The 20,348-nt window shown below is 49.0% G+C and overlaps 1 pseudogene; it reads right to left on the bottom strand.

Moving 5' to 3' along the window:
• Positions 1-10,961: 10,961 nt before the first annotated feature.
• Positions 10,962-20,348, bottom strand: LOC136546319 (protein transport protein SEC13 homolog B-like; annotated as a pseudogene).

Below are 20,348 nucleotides of genomic sequence, written 5' to 3'. Positions count from 1 at the left end.
TAGCGTGTTGGCAAACACGTGAACCTCGGGAGAAAAATCATCGTGTCAACCTTTGTTCTTCCCGTTGGTTTGCATCCCCGTTACACAAGCTTGCAATTACTTTTATACATACTAAGCTTGTGTAGTTGCTCTTGTAATTAGATAGCTTGTGTAGCTTGCTAATTACCTTCTTGCTTGTGTAGCATAGAAGTAGCTCCCTTGCGTGGCTAATTTGGTTTTAGTAACCTTGTTAGTCACATTGCTTAGTTTGTGTAGCTAAGTATTTGCGCTCTCTAATTAGGCATTGGTTGCCTTGTTATTGAGCATTGCTAGTGAGCATCATTAGCTTTGTGCTTTTGCTTACTAGCATGTGTAGGAGCTCCCTTGTTGCTTAAAGTACTAGTGGCATAGGTTTGTGTGACCTTGCTCCTAGAATTGTTTAGGAGAGCTCTAGCTAGCCCGACACCTTAGTTGCATAATTAGTATCTTTGCAAGGTGCTAGTGAACATATATAGTGGGGTATAGTCTTGGCTAGACCGATAATTTTAATTCCGCATTTGTATCGGTTAGCCGATGTAATTAAGTTTTAGAAAAGACTATTCACCCCCCCTCTAGTCGCCATCTTGACCCTTCAACTTGGCATAGCACGGCTGCCCTAGGATGGCGTGGTAGGTTCCCTTGATCCGACCACCTCGAAGGTGAGGACCTCCTTGCGGTAGTTGGAGGGAGTGCCAAAGCAAATGGGCAAGTCGATGCGCCCAAGGGGTCACGTGCGTTTCCCTGGCACGATGTCGTGGAATGGCGCGGCATCACCCCAGAGCAGGTCATGCCAGTCGTGGATTTGTGAGGGTGGGAGGTGTTCGAGCCAAGCTCGCATCGAGTCTGACAAGAACAAGGGGAGGTTGCGGATGATGAGCAGGTCATTGTCCGCACCACCTAGCTAACAAGCCAGGCGGTAATTGGCCAGCCAAAGTTCAGGGTTGGTCTTGCCGCTGTATTTCGTGAGGTTGGCCAGTTGGCAAAACTAGGCCAGGAACTGAGCATCGCAGATGGCCCTGCTAAAGACTCGAGGACCAGGTGGCCCAGTGGAAGGACTGCGGTCCTCGCTGTCATAGGGACCGCCTTGGTGCGATTGGTACCCTTGGGTGGGCCCCTCATTGTCATGGCGCCATCGCCCACCGACTACATTGTGGTGGCCTTGTCCCTCACGTCGGCCGCCAAGGCGCTCGTGCACCGAGAGGGTTCTATTGGCCGTTGGTGCCCGAGCAGGCTCGGGATGAACTGAGGCCTCTCTATCCTACCGGAGCGATGCTGTGGGTAGTTCCGAGGCGCCCCCATGCCATCGAGAGGCAGAGCTCTCGGCCTACTGCACCACGGCGGTCTTGAGGAGGTCTCAGAGCTTGCCGTGGACCCATCGAGCGGTCGTGGTAGAGGGTTCGGGCATCGTTCGAAGAAGTATCACCGCTGCTGCAACATTCTGGCTAGCGCGATTGAAGATAGGGGGCTACTCGCCCCCTACGTTGTTGTTGATGCGATGGTGGATGTTGCGGGCCCTCCGCTGGGCTGCTCCACGATCACCGTGACCCTACTGCTCTTGCTTGAGAGTGTTTTGGAGCTGCTGTAGAAGGAGTCGGTCTTGTTCGACCTTGGCCGGAAGCTCACGGAGCTACTCCACGTCAAGGCGTCGATGTTCCTCGGGGGTGAGGTTCTCGTTCCACGCCGTAGGGTGCTCGTTCCATGGAGGTGCAGCGCCGCTAGCCCCCGCGGGGGGCGAGGAGCGAAAACCTGTCCCTTCGTCCTCATCGCCCGTGCTTGGCATCTCGAGCCCGACGTGGAAGCACTCATGAGTGGGGTCATAAGTGCCTTCATCATCAGAGTCAGAGAAGCCGAAGCAGTAGTCGCTCGTGGCCAGGAAGCGGCGCATGGCTTCAGGGTCGCGCAGCCTAGAGAAGTCCGCTTCAGCCCATGCCTTGTCCTCCTCCAAGGAGTCAGCGTGGGTGTGGGTCAAGGTAGTGGCGTCAAGATCGAGGGTGAAGCGTTGGTGGTGTCCTGAGGGCTCCACGTGAGCGGAAGCGTAGGCGGAAGCATAGGCGGCGGCGGCATTACACAACTCGAAAGGGTACGGGGATGGTGCCATCGTCGGGTCTTGCTCTACCGGAGGTGACATCTCAGGAGGTGGTGGGGTAGAGCTTGATGACGGGGCGTCGCTGCATGCCACCGGTGCCTTTCCCTTGCCCAGGCTTAAGCTAGACAGGTCCCCAACCAGGGACTCTATACCAACAACCGAGCATGGGATACCGGTGGAATGCGGTACGTCACCCCGAGCTCACACAGTGTCGGGGTGGCCCCACTCGCATCGTGCCTGGCGAGCACAACAAGAGCGGCCGCCCGGGCGCCGTCTACGCCTGGGCTGCTGGTGTGTGATGTCGTCGTTGGTCGGTGGGGCTCAGGGTGTGAGGAGTACCATGTCGTACTTAGATCCTAGAGACATGAACTCTAGGCTCCCGAACCAGATCACCGTACCGAGACGTAGTGGTCGTATGGGGTTTGCCATCCGGAACTTGTTGGGAAGATGAAGCTGACACGCAGTAGTTCTCCTACCTGGCGCGCCAACTGTCAGTGTTTTGGACCGACGGGCCCTCAACCAACTAGTGAATTTGTATTGTGTGTTCCTAATCCCGGATGGTGATGCAAAGAGACACAAGGTTTATACTGGTTTAGGCAATAGGTGCCCTACGTGGCTACGTCTAGTCTGAGAGATCGATCTTGTATTCCTTACACCGAGGTGCTCGTAGTACGGGGTTACAAGCTAGGCGAGAGAGGGAGCTAGCCCTAGGTCTCTACGTGGAACGGTGTCGATTGCTTGAGATGTTGATCTCAGGCAGTGGGGAAGCACGTGTGTTACAGAGTGTTGAGCATGTGTTTGTCTGAGCGTCTATGCGTGAGTTCGTGAACTCACGAGTTCGTGTCCCTCTGTTCATGAGAACGTGAGCTCGTCATGAGTTTTGTGAGCCTGTCGTCCCTAGAAATGGCCCTGGCCTCTCCCTTTTATAGTTGAAGGGGGGACAGGGGTGATACATGTGTTCGCTACGCAGCGTCCTATAAGCAGAGGTGGCGTGTCTGAGCCCTGTAGCTTGCTACTATGGTGGCATGGTCGACAGAGCGGTCCTGTCCTTGATATGCTAGAGCAACACGCCGATCACATCCGATCCTGTGTGTCGTGGGAGCTCCAGTCATAGCTTGACACAGGGCATGGCGAATGACGTGTCGGTCGCTGTGTGCTGATAGTGTGAAAAGCCGAGGCTCAATTGGTGCCAAGGCCGAGCCATTGTGGGGGGCTCGGCGGGTGCGAATCCCGAGGCTGCTGAGACCCTGAAGTGGATTGCCGAGGCTCGGAGGGAGCAGTCGGTCCTGTACACCGATTTCGAGGCTACAGAGACCCAAACTTGACTCCCCACGTCGCGTTATCCTTGGAGCTAGGTTTAGGTAGCACAGCGCCTCATGGGTGTCCGTCGTGGGCGCAGTGCCGAGCACAGTGGTCGGTAACCCATGCCCTGTCCTATCCCGGACGGCATGGTGTCGATGTGATCCACGTCTCGTCGGCCACTCCGCTATGTCGAGCCGTCGTTTGCCTGATATCGCGGGAGCGGTTGATTGCGTTGGTTGGACGCGACATCCTGTCAGAGAAGTTGGTCAAGGCAGAGGCGACGGGGTTGTTTGCCGAGCCGGCCTCGAGCGAGGTGGAGAATCGGCAACTCGTCCGAGGCCTTCCAGGCAGGGCCTCGAGCGAGTCAGAGAATCGGTTCCCCGTCCAAGGCCTTACGAGCCGGCCTCGGGCGAGACGGAGAATCGGTTCCCCATCCGAGGCTTTACGTGCGAGGCCTCGAGCGAGGCAGAGAATCGGTAGCCTCAGACAAGGTGGGGGTTAGCCAGTAGTTGTTTCTTGGCTTTGATTTTTAAAAGGTCTAAGCGATTTTTTCGGCTCTTGCTTAGGGGACCCCTTTTTATGGTACCCGACAAACCCTTTTTTTAATATAATTTTAAATCTAACACTGTCGGGTTTTTTTAAAAAACTAACACTTTTGTCCACGCCTATTGCCTTAGCGCGGCCAAATGTCTGTGCCGTGCCATGCTTGGTGGCGCGGCCTAGGGCTGACATGGCGTGGGTCGGCCTAGGGGGCCGATGAGGTGGTGCGTCTTGCCGCGCCACCGACCCTGCGCGCGGCAGTGTCGTGCCCTGATCCGTGGTGCGGCAGGACTAGACATATACCGTGTGCGAGCCCGCCCGCCCGCATGCACCCCTGCCCTGCCCGCCCGCCCGAACGCCGCCGCCGCCAGCCGCCGCCAGCGCCCTGCCTACTGCTGCCCGTGCCCGCACAGCCCGGCCTCGACCGCTCGCCCACGCCGCGCCCGGCCACTCTCGCCACGCAGCGCCCTAGCCGGCCGCGCCACAAACGCCGGTGCGTCAAGGCCGCCCGCTCCTAAGGTACCTCCCTCTCGATTTCATATTTTTTTATTATTATCTAGTATAGTTAGTATTTTTTGTATCCCAACGGTACCCCCACGTGCCCTCGCAATCCTCGAGCGGCCGGCGCAGAAGCAAAAGAGTTGATGATGGTCTGCTAGTGCTAGCATTTTTAGGAGCATGTAGGGGCATCGAGGCTATTTTCATTGACTATTAGTGTCTTTGACCAAATTTATATAATAGCGTACTAATATTTATGATACATAATATGTACTATTACATTAAGCATGGAGTATACTTTCGTAATAAATTTATTAGGAGATAGAAATATTGATACCGTTTTTTTAGTTTTGATCAAACTTAAACATATTTGACTACTCGAGAAGCAAGATGTGTATTTATTTTGAGACATAGAGATTACTTGTAATTTTAGAACCAAAGTTTTATATGGATTGATTATGTATTTATTATCTAGTATAGTTAGGATTTTTGGTTTAGAGATTTAGGCTAGTTAGGTTAGTGAATTTGTTTGTGATTTGTTTGTGAACTTACTAATGTTAACTTGAATTTTGTTAATTTGAATACTCTAACGCTTTGTTTATCAATTTATAATAGGATGGCCCCTCCCACGCAGCACCTGTTGTACCCCATTCTGAAGGTGGAGTACGACGATCAGCACCGAGCACACATCTTGAGTGACAACGATGCAGAGGTGTCCTTGCCTCCTTTGAGGCCCCGCACTCACACCAGGTGAAAGCTCTAGTTTGGTTTTGGTTAATTGATGAAACCCTAAGTGCTAACCTAGTTTATCAAAGTGGTCATGAGATAGGTAGCACTATTCCAAGTGTTGAAGCAATGACGAAGATCATGACAATGGTGATGGCATGGTTATGATCAAAGGCTTGAACTTGGAAAAGAAGAAAGAGAAAAACAAAAGGCTCAAGGCAAATGTATAAAATGTAGGAGCCATTTTGTTTTAGTGATCAAGACACTTAGTGAGTGTGATCATATTTAGGATAGATAGCCATACTATTAAGAGGAGTGAAACTCGTATCGAAATGCGGTTATCAAAGTGCCACTAGATGCTCTAATTCATTGTATATGCATTTAGGATCTAGTGGAGTACTAACACCCTTGAAAATATTTGTGAAAATATGCTAACACATGTGCACAAGGTGATACACTTGGTGGTTGGCACATTCTAGCAAGGGTAAAGGAGATAGAGATGATAGAGGGTCTGTCTTGCTGTTCTACAACTGACCAGACGCTATTCTTAGAGAGACCAGCGCGTCTGGTCAGGCGTGGCGGTAATACCCTGGCATCGGTCATGTGACCGAACGCTGGGCCTCTGACTGATCAGACGCTAGAAGGAGGCGTCCGGTCAGAAGTGACGTAGCTGCACAGTGATTAGGGTGACTGACCGGACGTTGGATGAGTCTGGTCAAGTACCACCGGACGCGTCCGGTCAAGTTTTTCAGTCTTTGGGAGCTTACTGGAAATGACCGGATGCTGAGGGTTCAGCGTCCGGTCACTTTTGACAAAGCGTCCGATCAACTATCGACCGTTGAGATCAGACGACTCCTGTTGAATGCAGGATGACACGTGGCCGCCATCGGGCGACCAGAAGCTGAGCCCTGCGTCCGGTCAGTAGGATCGAAGCGTCCGGTCACCCCGATCGGTATCCAGTGAAGGGGTACAACGACTCTATTTCGTGGGGGCTTCTATTTAAGCCCCATGGCCGGCTCTAGCTCACTCTTCTTGCACATTTTCATTGACATAGCAATCTTATGAGCTTAGCCAAAGCACCCCCACTCATCTCCATCATTGATCCATCATCTTTGTGAGATTGGGAGAGAATCCAAATACATTGCTTGAGTGATTGCATCTAGAGACACTTGGTATTCGTGTTGCGCTGTGGATTTTGCTTGTTACTCTTGTGGTTGCCATCACCTAGATGGCTTGGTGCAGCGGTGGAGGATCGGCACGAGTTGGTGATTGTTTGTGGCCGCCTTCGGTGATTGTGAGGGGAGTTGTACCTTCCCCGGCGGAGTGCCAAAAGGTAACTCTAGTAAATTGCTCGTGTCATTGAGTTACCTCACTTGTGGGGAGGTTCTTGCGGTATCCAATCGTGTGGACGAGGTTTGTGAAACACCTCTTAACCGCCGAACCACCAAGTGTTGGTCGACACAACGGGGACGTAGCGTGTTGGCAAGCACATGAACCTCGGGAGAAAATCGGTTGTCTCTTGTCATTTGCATTTTCTCGGTGATTGGCTTAATCTTCATCTTGTGATTGGTTCATTCCTCTACACGGCGGTATAATCATCCTACTCACTCATTTATATTCTTGCAAACTAGTTATGGCAAGCTTTTTAGTGTAATTAGAATTGAGAGCTTGCTTTGTTGTTTTAAGTTCATCTAGTGGAGCTCTTTAGAGTAGCAAGTTTGAGAGCTCTTAGTGAGTAGTAACATTGCAAGTCATGTGCCTAGTAATCATTGCAACTAGAATTGTTGGATAGGTGGCTTGCAACCCTTGTAGAGCTAGAGCAAGTTTGCATTTTGCCTTTTATCATGCTAATCAAATTGCTCTAGTTGATTCGTAGATTTTTAAATAGACTATTCACCCCCCTCTAGCCATACTAGGACCTTTCACCAGAGCGCATCAGTGGGACGAGCATTATACGCCGTACATACGGCATGCCGGCTTCCTCGAGCTTGTTCGTGTTGTCAACCATGGTCTTCCGCCCCTTGACCCAGCACTACTTACTGCAGCTGTAGACAGGTGCGAGTGCATTCTTTGTACGTAAACTTTCTTGTAACAAATTGGAGGCAACTAACAGTCGTTCTATTCTTATAACAGGTGAAGGCCTGAGACCCACACGTTCCACCTACCTTGTGGCGAGATGACCTTGACGTTGCAGGACATGAAGGCTATTTTAGGCCTTCGGTTGGGGGGACTTCTAGTGACAGGGATAGTTGACAACGATCACTGGAGGGAGCTGGTGGCTCAGTTTAACTGGTTTTCTTCCACCGGACGACGATGCTTCTAAGAAAAATAAGTGAGTAATTCAAGCCTATTTAATACTTGCATTGCTTTACAGCTGGCATCGGGTCTCATTTTCTTTGATCAATTATAGGAAAAGTTCTGGTGTTTTGTCATCCTGGATCACAGAGCGCTTTGAGTACTTAGACCCATAAGCTGAGGAGGCACAGATCGATAGGTTCGCTCGAGTGTGGCTTTGACACTTTCTTGGTGCTTTCCTCTTTCTAGACGCCTCAGGCAACACCGTCAGCTGGATCTTCCTTGACATACTTCGCCAGCCATGGGAGAACATAGCGGGGTACAGCTGGGGCAGCACAGTCCTGGCATGGATGTATCAACAGCTATGCGTTGCTTGCTGTCGCACCTCAGGACATGCGAACCTTGGGGGTTGCTCCTACCTACTCCAGGTTTGGTGTTGGGAACGATTGCCCGTTGGGAGGCCTCTTAATAATGGTTTACCTGTAAGTACTTCAGTTCATTATATTCTTCTAGACAGTTAGATATGATGAGATTATTTGTTGCTAATTCATTATCGTGTTCAATGCAGTAATGGAACGGGCATGATACACTCCCTACAGCTCTGTATATCTAGACGGAAGCACAGTTAGTTAGAGGGAATGCGTGGCGCAAGTACAGGGAGTATACGGACGGTCTCAACGTCCTGACACAGCACCAGGTTACGCTCTCTATACTATTGTAGCAGTGTCTTCTTCGATGTACACTATATCACAACATAACACAATTACGAAAATTCAGGTGTTTTGGTGTCCTTGGGATTCTCCGGAGCTCCAAGACTATCTGAGTCCTGTCACTAGGGACGAGTCACACGAGTATCGCTGCGACGTCCCTCTTATTTTCTTCCATGTGGTTGAGATTCACTTGCCTATCCGGGTCTGCAGACAGTTTGGAAGAATGACAGGCTGCCCACCACCGCTTTACTCCACCAATCAAGTATTGCACGGGTGCGTTATCGATTAATAACAATGCTACAATTTAGATCTGTGTTTGGTACAACTAATATTGTTTTGTTGCAGGTTTGACTGCAGGAAGAGGTACAAGACCAAGGATTGGCGCATGACACATAGCTCGTACATCCATTTGTGGCAGACTAGGGTACCACATGCGGTCCTTGCGGGTCCTCCACACGACCAGCACACCTTCGACGAGTACCTACGGTGGCTTCACAGGTCTACGAGGACACATATCAAGCCCCCGTACACTAACGTGGCGATTGATGAGGACTCGAAGGAAGATATCATCGAAGATGTGTACGACGTTACCACTAGGGAGGACACACAGCTACAGAGAGCCCCGCTTCAAAGATACGTGGTAAGATACTTGAATGGTACAATTTGTTATCCTTTTGGTAATAAGTATGTGTACTAAAACTGTCCAACTGCGTTTCTGTACCCAGGCGACACAATTGTCAAGGTTGTCCAACGAAGCAGCGTTCTGGCTTCACGAGTCTAGAGGGCAGGGGCCAGGCGTTCTCGTGGCTTTTGTGGAGGTAAACATAAACTTGTCTGTTTCGAAAATATTTCTTTAGTGTATATGCGTTTGGGTAATGAACTAACTTTAACATCTATTTATGCAGAAGGTGAAGAAGAGCTGCAGGAAGCTAGCTCAGAAGTTGAGCTGCATGGACACTCCTTATGAGGAACCGCCACTCCCCGCACGGTCGGGTGGCACGTCTTCAGCCTCTTTGAGGACACCAACCGGCTCTTCTCAGCTGATGACGCAGGGTGCCACTTCCGCGGTGCGTACACCACCACATCATAGCGCTGGGAAGGACCCTACAACCGAGGACGAGGAGGAGGACGATGACGACGACGACGAACCCCCGGGCTTCCGCGAACAGCACGGCCAGTAGGACGAATGGCCGCAGGACGAGATTGTCATGTCTCAGCTAGGTGGTGCCCCGTTTGGCACCCAAGGAGCCTCACAGGTACTAACAAAGATAGTTTGTTTCAATACGTAGGCTTCATGAACTAACGATCATAAAGAATTATAAGTAATCGTGTGTATCATATACCTGCAGGGTACGAGCCGTACGCACCGTCGACACGACCATACTGACGTTGGCTACACTCCCAATGTGTTGCCAATAAATCCGAAGAGACGGAGGCGTCCGAGGGATCCTTACACTCCTGGGTCTTAGTTTGTTTAGGTCAAACGAATATTGGCATCCGAAACTTGCGGGGTTATTTGATTATGTTATGTCAAACTTATGTCAAAACAATGAATATGTTATGTGGCAGCTTGTCAACTTGCTTCTTATTCGTTTCTTTGAGTCGCGGCAGCACTGCCGGCGAGATTAAGTACCCTGCGTTCGGGAACCGGCAGTCCCGACGTATCTGGACACCGGTGATAATTTTTCGTAATTGATTAGTTAAAATGGTGCATAACCATATTATGAAAGACGGAAAACTAATCATTGGCTTATCAAATTCTCTATTCGTCCGTGAAAAAAACTCAACAAAATACGGGCGCGACGCGTTTCGATTCTACCCTCCAGGTAGCCCGGCGCGGGCGGCAGGCGCAGCGGCCAGGTGGTGTGGCTGCTCATACGGTATGTTTGGTCCTGCCGCGCCACGCAACAGGGCGCGGCACTGCCGCGCCAGGGTCAGTGGCCTGGCAAGATCGGCCACGTCATCGGCCCCCCAGGCCGGCCCACGCCACGTCAGCCCTGTGCCGCGCCACCATGCATGGCGCGGCACAGGCATTTGGCCGCGCCAGGGCAATAGGCGCGGCCAAAAGTGTTAGTTTAAAAAAAACCCGACAGTGTTAGATTTAAAATTATATTAAAAAAGGTTTAAATTAAAAAAAATCGTCCAGCTCCAGTTCTTGTTCTTCACAGTTCACTTGTCTTTTTTTCACGAAAATGTTCTTCACTTGTCTCAGTTCCTTGGTGAAAATTTTGATGGTAGGCCAATAGACAATTTGTAGTTGCCATTTTACAGTCTGAAAAAATGCTCCCTCCAATTTCCTATCGTGGACATACACGGCTAATGGGGGAAACAGTCGGCATTCGAGACCAAGTGCATTCTTGGCTATGCTGACTATGGTGAAAATGTGAATAGAACTGTCGCTTACGTCGCAAGCAGAACAGATCATAAATCTGCACCAAGCAATCTGGCACAAACCCCAAAAATAACTGTGGTAATCAACATGATTTCCTCAATTAGATATAAGAAAGACACACGGAAAAAAACCAGCAGAATAATGTATTCCCTGTCACTGATGTACTTGTATCAATTCTAAATCCCCGATTCCATTAAAAAAATCTCTCTAGTACAGATATGAATGAGCATGTCTTGGCCTAAGCAAAATTCACTTCCTTACATACACTCTTTCTAGCCGAAGTAACAAGAAATTTGCTCTCATACAAACTGTCAGCTTAGCATGGTTGGGATCTGGTGTTACACACAAGACATAAACACGGTACACGTCACAAGGCATGCTCATTCTCAAAAATCACTGCAAAAATGAACTGAATTTCCGATTCCATTCCAGTAAAAGATCATGCTTATCATATCAGTCATGTTTGCCAGGCAAGGTACGGGTTAACAGAGACATACAGTAGCATTTAGTATATAAAGAAAGGGTGGAAAGGAAGAAACAGCTCTGATGTTAGTGAGGCGCAATATCTTTGCAACTATGAGTACCATACGACAAAATAGAAAATGACCAACAATTTCAATACTATGGCAACACCAAGCAATCCAAACACTTATGGTTCAACAGTCGGTCACTTGCTGCCACTCACCATCAACAGCTTCCTTCCACAAGGTCACATTGTTATTACCATCAGAAACAGCCAGAATACTCCCAGTAAGCGACCATGATAGCCTCCACACAGGGGTTTTGAAGTCATGCAAAATCCTGCCTAGCCATTGCTCACCTTCCTTCGCCTCAGTCCAGATCACAACAGTTCCATCCTGAGATGCACTGGCAATGGTAGACTTTGGAAGGCCAAGGTTTGCAGCCCAGGCCACATCCCTCACCCAGTCCTTGTGCATCTGAAGGGCAGGGAAGCAATCCATCCTCCAACTACCATTCTGCAGCTTCCATACTTTAACAGTGTTGTCACACGAGATGCAAGTTTCTGGACATACTCAAACTGACCGGAAGGTCCAGCAGTGATCAGAGCGCCAGGGGCCACTGCTGGAGAGCAAGACACAGAAGTCACCCCCACTGGATGCGCCTGATCAATGCGTGTAGTGTCCCAAACTCCATCAGCACGCGCAGTAAACACCGAAATGTTCCCATCAGAAGAACCACACGCCAAGCATAGCCCAAGCTCATGAGGTGCCCAAGCAATGGAGTTGACGGAGGACCTGTGCTCGGTGAATGTATGAGCCTGAACCCACTCGTCAGGCCTCCCCCCTTCCTTCCATATGATCACACGTGTCAGCGACAAGGCTACTGCTGACCAGGCCCATCCTGATGGTCACACGGATACTGAAGAATGTGAAGGCTCCAAGGTCGGCCCAAGGCCCAGGCGCGTGGCCCAGCCAAATAGGAGGTTCGCTGGCCCCGAGTGGCATGTGTAATATAAGCTGGCGGTGTGCGTGGGTTCTGTATCAGAGAAGAAAAACTCCAACTAAATTCTGAATTTGTGTCGCTACCTTTCATGTTGTTCTCCTTCCTCCAGCATCGCCGACTCCCAATCCCCTTCCCCCCTTCTGCTGGTGTTAACAATTGGTATCAGAGACTCGTTCTCTCCATCCTGGAACCCCTCCCACTCTTCCCACCCCACTATACCCGTCTCCAACGCTCTCGTGGAGCCATGGATCCCAATTTCAAGTTGCTTTTCGACGAGATGAAGAAGTTCAATGCTCGGTTTGACGAGCAGTCCCTGCGCTTCGACGAGCAGTATCCGATTACCTTGCTCGTTTCTCTGAGTTGGTGGATCAGCTTAAAGTTTATTCACCATCTCGTGACCCCCTATTCTATACCATGCGATTCATTGATGGACTGCGCCCTGATATTAAAAGTGTTGTTCATATGCATCGTCCAAAAGACCTCAAAACTGCCGCGACTTTGGCATTGTTGCAGGAGGAGATGGCTGGCAACGTCCCGGTGAAACCGCCGAGACATGGTGATTGGCATTATTCGGCGCGCTCGTCTACCTCTACTAAGGGATCCCTGCCCTTACCACCACCTCCACGGCAGGACCGTGGTCCTCCAACGACTGCCCCTCGCGAAGCTCCAACCAACGATGCCAAGCTCGCGGCCATCAAGTCTTATCGGCGTACCATGGGCCTCTGTTACAAGTGTGCCGCCCCATGGTCCAAGGGCCACAAGTGTGCGCCTGAAGTCCTACTTGCAGTGGAAGCCGTATGGGGTGATTTTGATGATCACACAGCTCAAGACCCAGATACTTCAGGGGATCCTCCTGATGAACAGATATTCCTGGCTATATCTAAGGCTGCTGTATTAGGGACTGCCTCAGCAAGAACTGTCAGGTTTTCAGGAAGTCTTATGGGTCAGTCGGTTCATATTCTTCTCGATTCAGGCAGCTCCTCATCTTTTGTTAATTCGGCGGTAGCAGCTCAGCTGACCAATGTACAGAGCGACCCAATATCAACTCGAGTACAAGTGGCAGGAGGTTCTCACTTACAGAGTACTCGGTTGCTGCGTGGATTGACTTGGACAGTGGGTCAGTGCTCGTTCCAGACAGATTTCAGGGTACTTCCACTACATTCTTATGATGTTCTTGTGGGCATAGATTGGTTAGAACAGTTCAGTCCTATGCAGGTTCACTGGCGTGACAAATGGCTTATTATTCCATATCAGAATAGCTTCTCGCTGCTTCAAGGCTTGGATTCTTCAGATGCATCTCCGTTGATCATGCAACTCTGTGCTGTGGCGGATTTACCTTCTCATGAATTAACCGTGGACTCCCTTCCTCCACACATTTAGACATTGATACAGGGGTTTCCTCGGTTGTTTCAGCCGCCTACAAGCTTGCCTCCTCACCGAGCGTGTAATCACACCGTTCCTCTGATTCTAGGTGCCCAGCCAGTTTTCATCCGCCCTTACCGCTACCCTCCGAACCTGAAGGATGAAATTGAGCGGCAGGTGACTAAAATGCTTAATCAGGGTTTAATCCAGCCTAGCTCGAGTCCCTTCTCATCTCCGGTATTGTTGGTCAAGAAGAAAGATGGCAGCTACCGATTTTGTGTGGATTTCCGACAGTTGAACGCTATTACAGCTAAGGGCAAGTTTCCAGTGCCAGTGTTCGATCAACTCATGGATGAACTTGCTGGTGCTAGTTGGTTCTCCACATTGGACCTTCGGGCTGGGTTCCATCAAATCTTGTTGAACCCAGGCGAGGAATATAAGACGGCATTTCAGACTCATTTGGGCCAATATGAGTTCTGCGTTATGGCATTCGGGCTCACAAGCGCTCCAGGAACGTTTCAGGGCGCTATGAACGAAACTCTGAGGCCTGGTCTACGCAAGTTTGTGGTCGTCTTCTTTGACGACATCCTGGTATACAGTCGTTCCTATGAAGAACATTTGTCTCATCTTGCTCAAGTTTTCTGTTGGCTGGCAGACGATCAGTGGTGTTTGAAGCTGTCTAAGTGTACTTTTGCGCAGCGATCCATTTCATATTTGGGCCATGTTGTGAGCGCCGAGGGAATCTCCACAGACCCTGCCAAGGTTAAAGCCATTGCTGATTGGCCTCAACCTGCTAATGTTAAAGCTTTGCGCTCATTTTTGGGACTCACAGGTTATTACCGCAAGTTTGTGCGTAACTTTGGAATCATTGCGAAGCCTTTGACCGAACTTCTCAAGAAGGATGTGGTGTTCATATGGACCTCAATTCACGAATCTGCATTCCAACTGCTGAAGCAAGCACTTTGTTCCTCACCAATGCTCGCTTTACCTGATTTCTCCCAGCCGTTTCACATTGAGATGGATGCCTACGGGTACGGCGTGGGTGCAGTCCTCACTCAAAACAGTCACCCTCTCGCTTACTGCAGTAAGGCACTCAGTCCCCGCAACCAAGGCTTATCAGTCTATGAAAAGGAATACCTAGCAATCCTCATGGCGGTAGAGCAATGGTGTCATTACTTGCTGCATAATGAATTCATCATACACACGGACCAGCGTAGCCTTATTCACCTCAATGAGCAGCGACTTCACACTGTGTGGCAGTAGAAGGTGTTCACCAAGCTGCTTGGTCTGCGTTACAAGGTCCAGTACAGGCGTGGCAGGGAGAATGGCGCTGCTGATGCGTTATCACGCTGCGGTCCGCCTACTGAGCTATGGGCCCTATCATCTCTTACTCATGACTGGCTTCAGGAGTTAGTACAGTGGTATGCTTCTGACCAGGAGGCACAGTTACTGCTGTCACAGTTAGCAATTGATCCTGCTGCTAGGCCTCCTTTCAGTCTTCACCAAGGCATTATCAAATACAAATCTCGTATTTGGCTAGGCTGTAATACTGATGTTCAGAAGCGAGTTATTTCTGCTCTCCATGACAGCCCCATTGGTGGTCATTCTGGAGTTCCTGCTACATTCCAGAAGGTCAATCAACTCTTTTACTGGCCAAAGATGCGAGCTGACATTCGCACTTATGTCCAGTCTTGTTCGGTCTGCGCCCAAGCCAAGCCTGACAGGGCTAAATATCCCGGATTGCTGAGCCCTCTACCTGTGCCAAAAAACTCTTGGGAACATATTTCCATGGATTTTGTCGAAGGATTACCTACCTCGGGACGCGCTAATGCCATCATGGTCATGATCGATAGGTATTCCAAATATGCTCATTTCGTGGCCCTGCATCACCCCTTTTCAGCTGCGTCAGTTGCCCGGCTCTTTCTGGATTCTGTTTTTCGCCTTCATGGCATGCCTCTTTCTATTGTGTCGGATCGCGACCGGATTTTCACAAGCAAATTTTGGCAATCTCTCTTTTCTATGGCTCACGCGGTTTTGCGCATGAGTTCTTCTTATCATCTGCAAACCGATGGACAGACTGAGCATGTTAACCAGAGCCTGGAAACATACCTCCGTTGCTTCGTTCATGCTTGCCCCACTCGCTGGACTCAGTGGCTGCCGTTGGCAGAATTTTGGTACAACTCAAGTTATCATTCTGCTCTCGGCCATTCACCGTTTGAGGTATTGTATGGCAATCCACCGAGACATTTGGGATTGGATCTTGATGTGGTAGCTCCTGTACCTGAGTTGTCAAAGTGGCTGGAAGAACGTGCTATTATGCAAGATCTCATTCGATAGCACTTGCTCCGAGCACAAGCAAGAATGAAATGCCAGGCCGACAAATGGCGATCTGAGAGGGTCTTTGCTGTTGGAGATTCAGTATACCTTAAACTCCAACCATATGTGCAATCTTCGGTGTCCCGTCGCTCCAATAACAAGCTCTCCTTCAAGTTCTTCGGCCCGTTCCGCATCTTAGCTCGCGTCGGCCAGGTTGCATACAAGCTGGAGCTGCCAGCGTCTGCTGCCATCCACCCGGTGTTTCATGTGTCACAACTCAAGCGGTCTACAGGTTCTTAGGTGGTGGCCTCTACATTGCCTTCTGATTTTGTTGAGCTACAGGTGCCGGAACAGGTCCTACAGCACCGCTGGACCATAGGGCCTCACCCAGTGGAGCAAGTTCTCATCAAGTGGTCCCAGATGCCTCTTGAGCTGTCTACTTGGGAGCCCCTTCTTCATCTCCATCAGCAATTTCCAAGAGCTCCGGCATGGGGACATGCCACTCTTCAAGGGAGGGGGAATGTCAGCGACAAGGCTACTGCTGACTAGGCCCATCCTGATGGTCACACGGATACTGAAGAATGTAAAGGCTCCAAGGTCGGCCCAAGGCCTAGGCCCAAGGCCCAGGCGTGTGGCCCAGCCAAATAGGAGGTTCGCTGGTCCCGAGTGGCATGTGTAATATAAGCTGGCGGTGTGCGTGGGTTCTATATCAGAGAAGAAAAACTCCAACTAAATTCTAAATTTGTGTCGCTACCTTTCCTATTGTTCTCCTTCCTCCAGCATCGCCGACTCCCAATCCCCTTCCCCCTTCTGCTGGTGTTAACAACACGGCCATCGTAGCCACAGGACGCGAGCATGGAGCCAAACTTGGGGTGAGCCCACGCGACCTGCCAGACCGGCCCCTGGTGCTCGCTCAAGGTGGCCAGCTGCTGGTGCGAGGTGCCATTGACGCTGACTATCTTTATGGTGTTGTCCGAGGAGGCCATCGCGATGCGCTTCCCGTAGTAATCCATGGCGACATCGTGCACCACGTCAGGGTGCCCGGTTTCGATCTTGTGGGGAGGCATCTAGCAAATGGACTGAAATTGGCACGCCAAATCTTGTGAAGAGTTGTTACGACCTTAGGCTAGGCTCTTTCCTGCCTGGTAGGGAAAAATGAGCAAAATATAAATAAATGTTCCATTCATGTTTCCTGAAAAAAACAGGAAGCAGTAGAGAACAAATACGACTATATCCCATCTCTACAGAACTGAAATTAGCAAAAATTTCTAACGCGGTAATGCCAATAAGAAAAAAAACTTACAGTAGCTACCTATGAACTACGCTACCGAATTTTTTACATTTTAGCCCTTTTTTTAAAGTTCCTCACAAATAGATCTCTGACGGAAAGAATTCAGAAAATGGACTCTTAGCTCGGCGCCATCGGTGCTGACGCCGAGCTAACACGTCTCGGCGCCAGCGTCTCTAACGCTGAGCTTCTAGACACGGTAGATGACATGGAAGTGAGCTCGGCGCCAGTCACTCTGGCGCCGTGCTCGGTGCCGTAAATCTTGGCGCCGAGCTCCCTACCATTTAACCCCGACCAACCTTTCTGCCCGAGCGTTCTTCCTCTTCTTTCTCCTCCCTCTCAGGTTTTTTCTCTCCCCACTTCACTCTACCTCACGAATCGGTATATTAGACCTTGAAAATTTTGATTTGATCCATAGATCTTCGAGAGCAAGGTATCCTCGCTCCTCTCCTAGTTTTTTCGCATCGATTCAGTAAGTATTAGTCGGATTTTTTAACGTAATAATCGTCATCACTTAGGGTTTCATTGTATCCATCAATATATGTATTATACAACCATAGGATGATGTCAAGGCGTGAAAAAGCTAGTAAATCTAGAGGCATGTAGTTATGTTATGGGTTCATTGTTGTGTATCAAATGGAAAACCCTAGGTTTATGGTTTAATGTTAACTGCTTTGGGTTCTTAGAACGAAATTGGTTGTATTGTAGTTATGGTTCTCATTGACATTTATTTGTGATGTTTTGATTTATGTTTGTTAAATTACATCTGTTTTGTTAGATGCAAGAAATGTTTCGGGAGGAGTTTTGGCGAAAACGGAGTCGTCCTCGAGAATTATACCCCGACGCGTCTAGCAAAGATGCCCTCGTCCCTCCCGACCTCCCTGTCCCTAACTATAACTGTGGTTTCCCAGCCCATGTTTTTCAATCGAAACATCCGGACACTACGACGCGTTGCTTCTACACATGCAGTCATTTTAATGTAAGAAATTATTTCCACTATCCTTTTTCTTTATTTGTGTAAGTATGCTACTAATATTATGTTAGAATCTCGTTGTGTGGGATTATGAGAGGTGTTTTTTCTTTCAGTGGATCGACGGTGCAGACAAGTTTGATCCTATGTACCTCATTTTCGATGATTGGTTTAGAGGGAGACATCCACGTGAGCACTTCAAGCGGTGGGTTCCACCCCCCTAACCCACCGTCAATGACGGCTAAGGAGAAATATCTAGCCGTAGTTAGACGACTCGAGGAACCTCCTCTGTGCGATTGTAGAGATCGAGATGTGATAAACCCTAAGAATACGTTAGAGTTTGTGTGTCCAAATAAGCATGAAGTAAGTACAAAGTGTATGTGTTAAAATGTTGAGCTATATATGTTCATGTACTAATGTCTACTTATTTAGGTGTTTTCAATGACGAAGTATCATTTGAAGGAGTGGTTGTATGGTCCTAAAAACCAATGGCCGGAAGAACCGCGAAATGTTAAGGAAAAGAAGAAAGAAAGGGTAATTTATAAAGCATCTCCTGTCATATGCGAATGTGGTGTTAAATCCAATTATGGCCTAGTCCCTTCGGAGCTTGGAATAGGCCATTATTACGGCCATATGGTTGAGTATGATGAGGTTAGTTATTTTTGTGGTAAACATGAAATCGTGTTTTATTTCTTTTGCTAAGACATATATGATAGAATTTTCCGTTTGAACAGAGCACTAGGAAATGCATGTGGAAATGTTATGATGGTTAAGCTAAGTCCTTGGATAAACTGATGAAGAGGCAAGTAATTGCACGGAAGAGGGGATATGAACCTAACTACGTCAACCTATTCGTTAAACATCACAAAGAAAAGATACGTGAGTTTGCAAGACAACGCGGTATTTGTAACTCAATCGATGTTGGACTTAACAAATGGGGATTGGAGAGACAGATGACGTTAGAGGAGGTGAGGGCAAGGAATGAGACAAGGGAGGAGACAAGAGTACAGATGCAGGTCTTGAACCAACATGTTGTTGCATTATGTGCCAGTGAGTGCTTGAAAACATTTTTTTCGTTGCCTAATTTTAAATGTAATATAATCGCGTTGCTAACTGATTGCATTTCATATATGAAGAGATTGGTTGCAGCGAGGAACATGCCGCAGGGTTGGCTCATGCAAGGTATGAGGAGAAGAAGTTAGATAAGCATAGATCGTGAGTTGGTCGCACCGTTCAATCATTGATTGTGTTATCTGATGAGGGGGACGAGGATGAGGACGACACTGGCAGGACTGAGTGAGCTCATTGCTCTAGCAGAGGCGGGCTTGCAGGCACAAGAGGCTGAGGACGATACTGGCAGATTGAGCGAGCTCATCGCTCTAGCAGAGGCGGGTTTACGGACGGAGGAAGATGACGACGCATTCTTTACTCAGGCCACAGCGGCCGTAGATGAAGCGGATGCCACTTACTATAGGCGACAGGCAGGTCAAAGCAACGCAGGTGAGCCTAGCCACGGCAACAAGGTTGTAGTAGAGGACTGGTACTCGAATGATGAGTTGCTTACTTAGTATGTTTCAGACTGAGGATTTGGAAGTGCATTTGCCCCTATGTGTACTGTCGGCATGTACTTCTAGTATTATTATATTGTTTAATGTGGTATAGTATTGAACTTTTCATTATGTGGTTGTTTTCATTATTTATGGTATCAATATTCCGCTTAATGTTACAGACATATTGAAATGTGAACATGTGCTGCAAATAAAACCTAACGACGTATGACATAGTATTGAACTCTGGCGCCGAGCTCGGCGCCAAGATCTACGGCGCCGAGCTCGGCGCCAGAATGACTGGTGCCGAGCTCACTACCATGTCATCTACCGTGCCCAGGAGCTCGGCGCCAGAGACGCTGGCGCCGAGACGTGTTAGCTCGGCGTCAGCACCAATAGCGTCGAGCTAAGGGTCAATTTTCTGAATTCTTTTCGCCAGAGATTTATTTGTGAGAAACTTAAAAAAAAAAGACCAAAATATAAAAATTTCGGACAACGCTACGGTATCACGCCATTAGGTTTAAGTTGCAGACGGTAAATGTGGAAATTACCTAATGTTATAGAATAGAAAAGTGAAAAATACGATGCCACTAAATCTCAGATCTGAACGTCCGCACTGGCAGGTCAGATTTGAGAAATTCGTAGAACCATAGGGAACAAATCAGATCTCGTACGAGAAAGCAGAGCAGATAGGGTTCACCTCGAGGTCGCACGGCCAGATGCAAAGAGAGCTGGGACGAAAACGAGGTGGAGCAGTTCAGGAATCAGGAAAGCTCAAAGCGAAGCGAAGTGTCAAGGGGAGAAATCTCCACTTCTCCGGTGCGTATACAGGTT

This window comes from Miscanthus floridulus, chromosome 3, assembly GCF_019320115.1.
Source record: "Miscanthus floridulus cultivar M001 chromosome 3, ASM1932011v1, whole genome shotgun sequence".
Classification (NCBI taxonomy): domain Eukaryota; kingdom Viridiplantae; phylum Streptophyta; class Magnoliopsida; order Poales; family Poaceae; genus Miscanthus; species Miscanthus floridulus.
The sequence above is the reverse complement of the archived record's forward strand: the minus strand, read 5'-3'. Positions and strand labels throughout refer to the sequence as shown.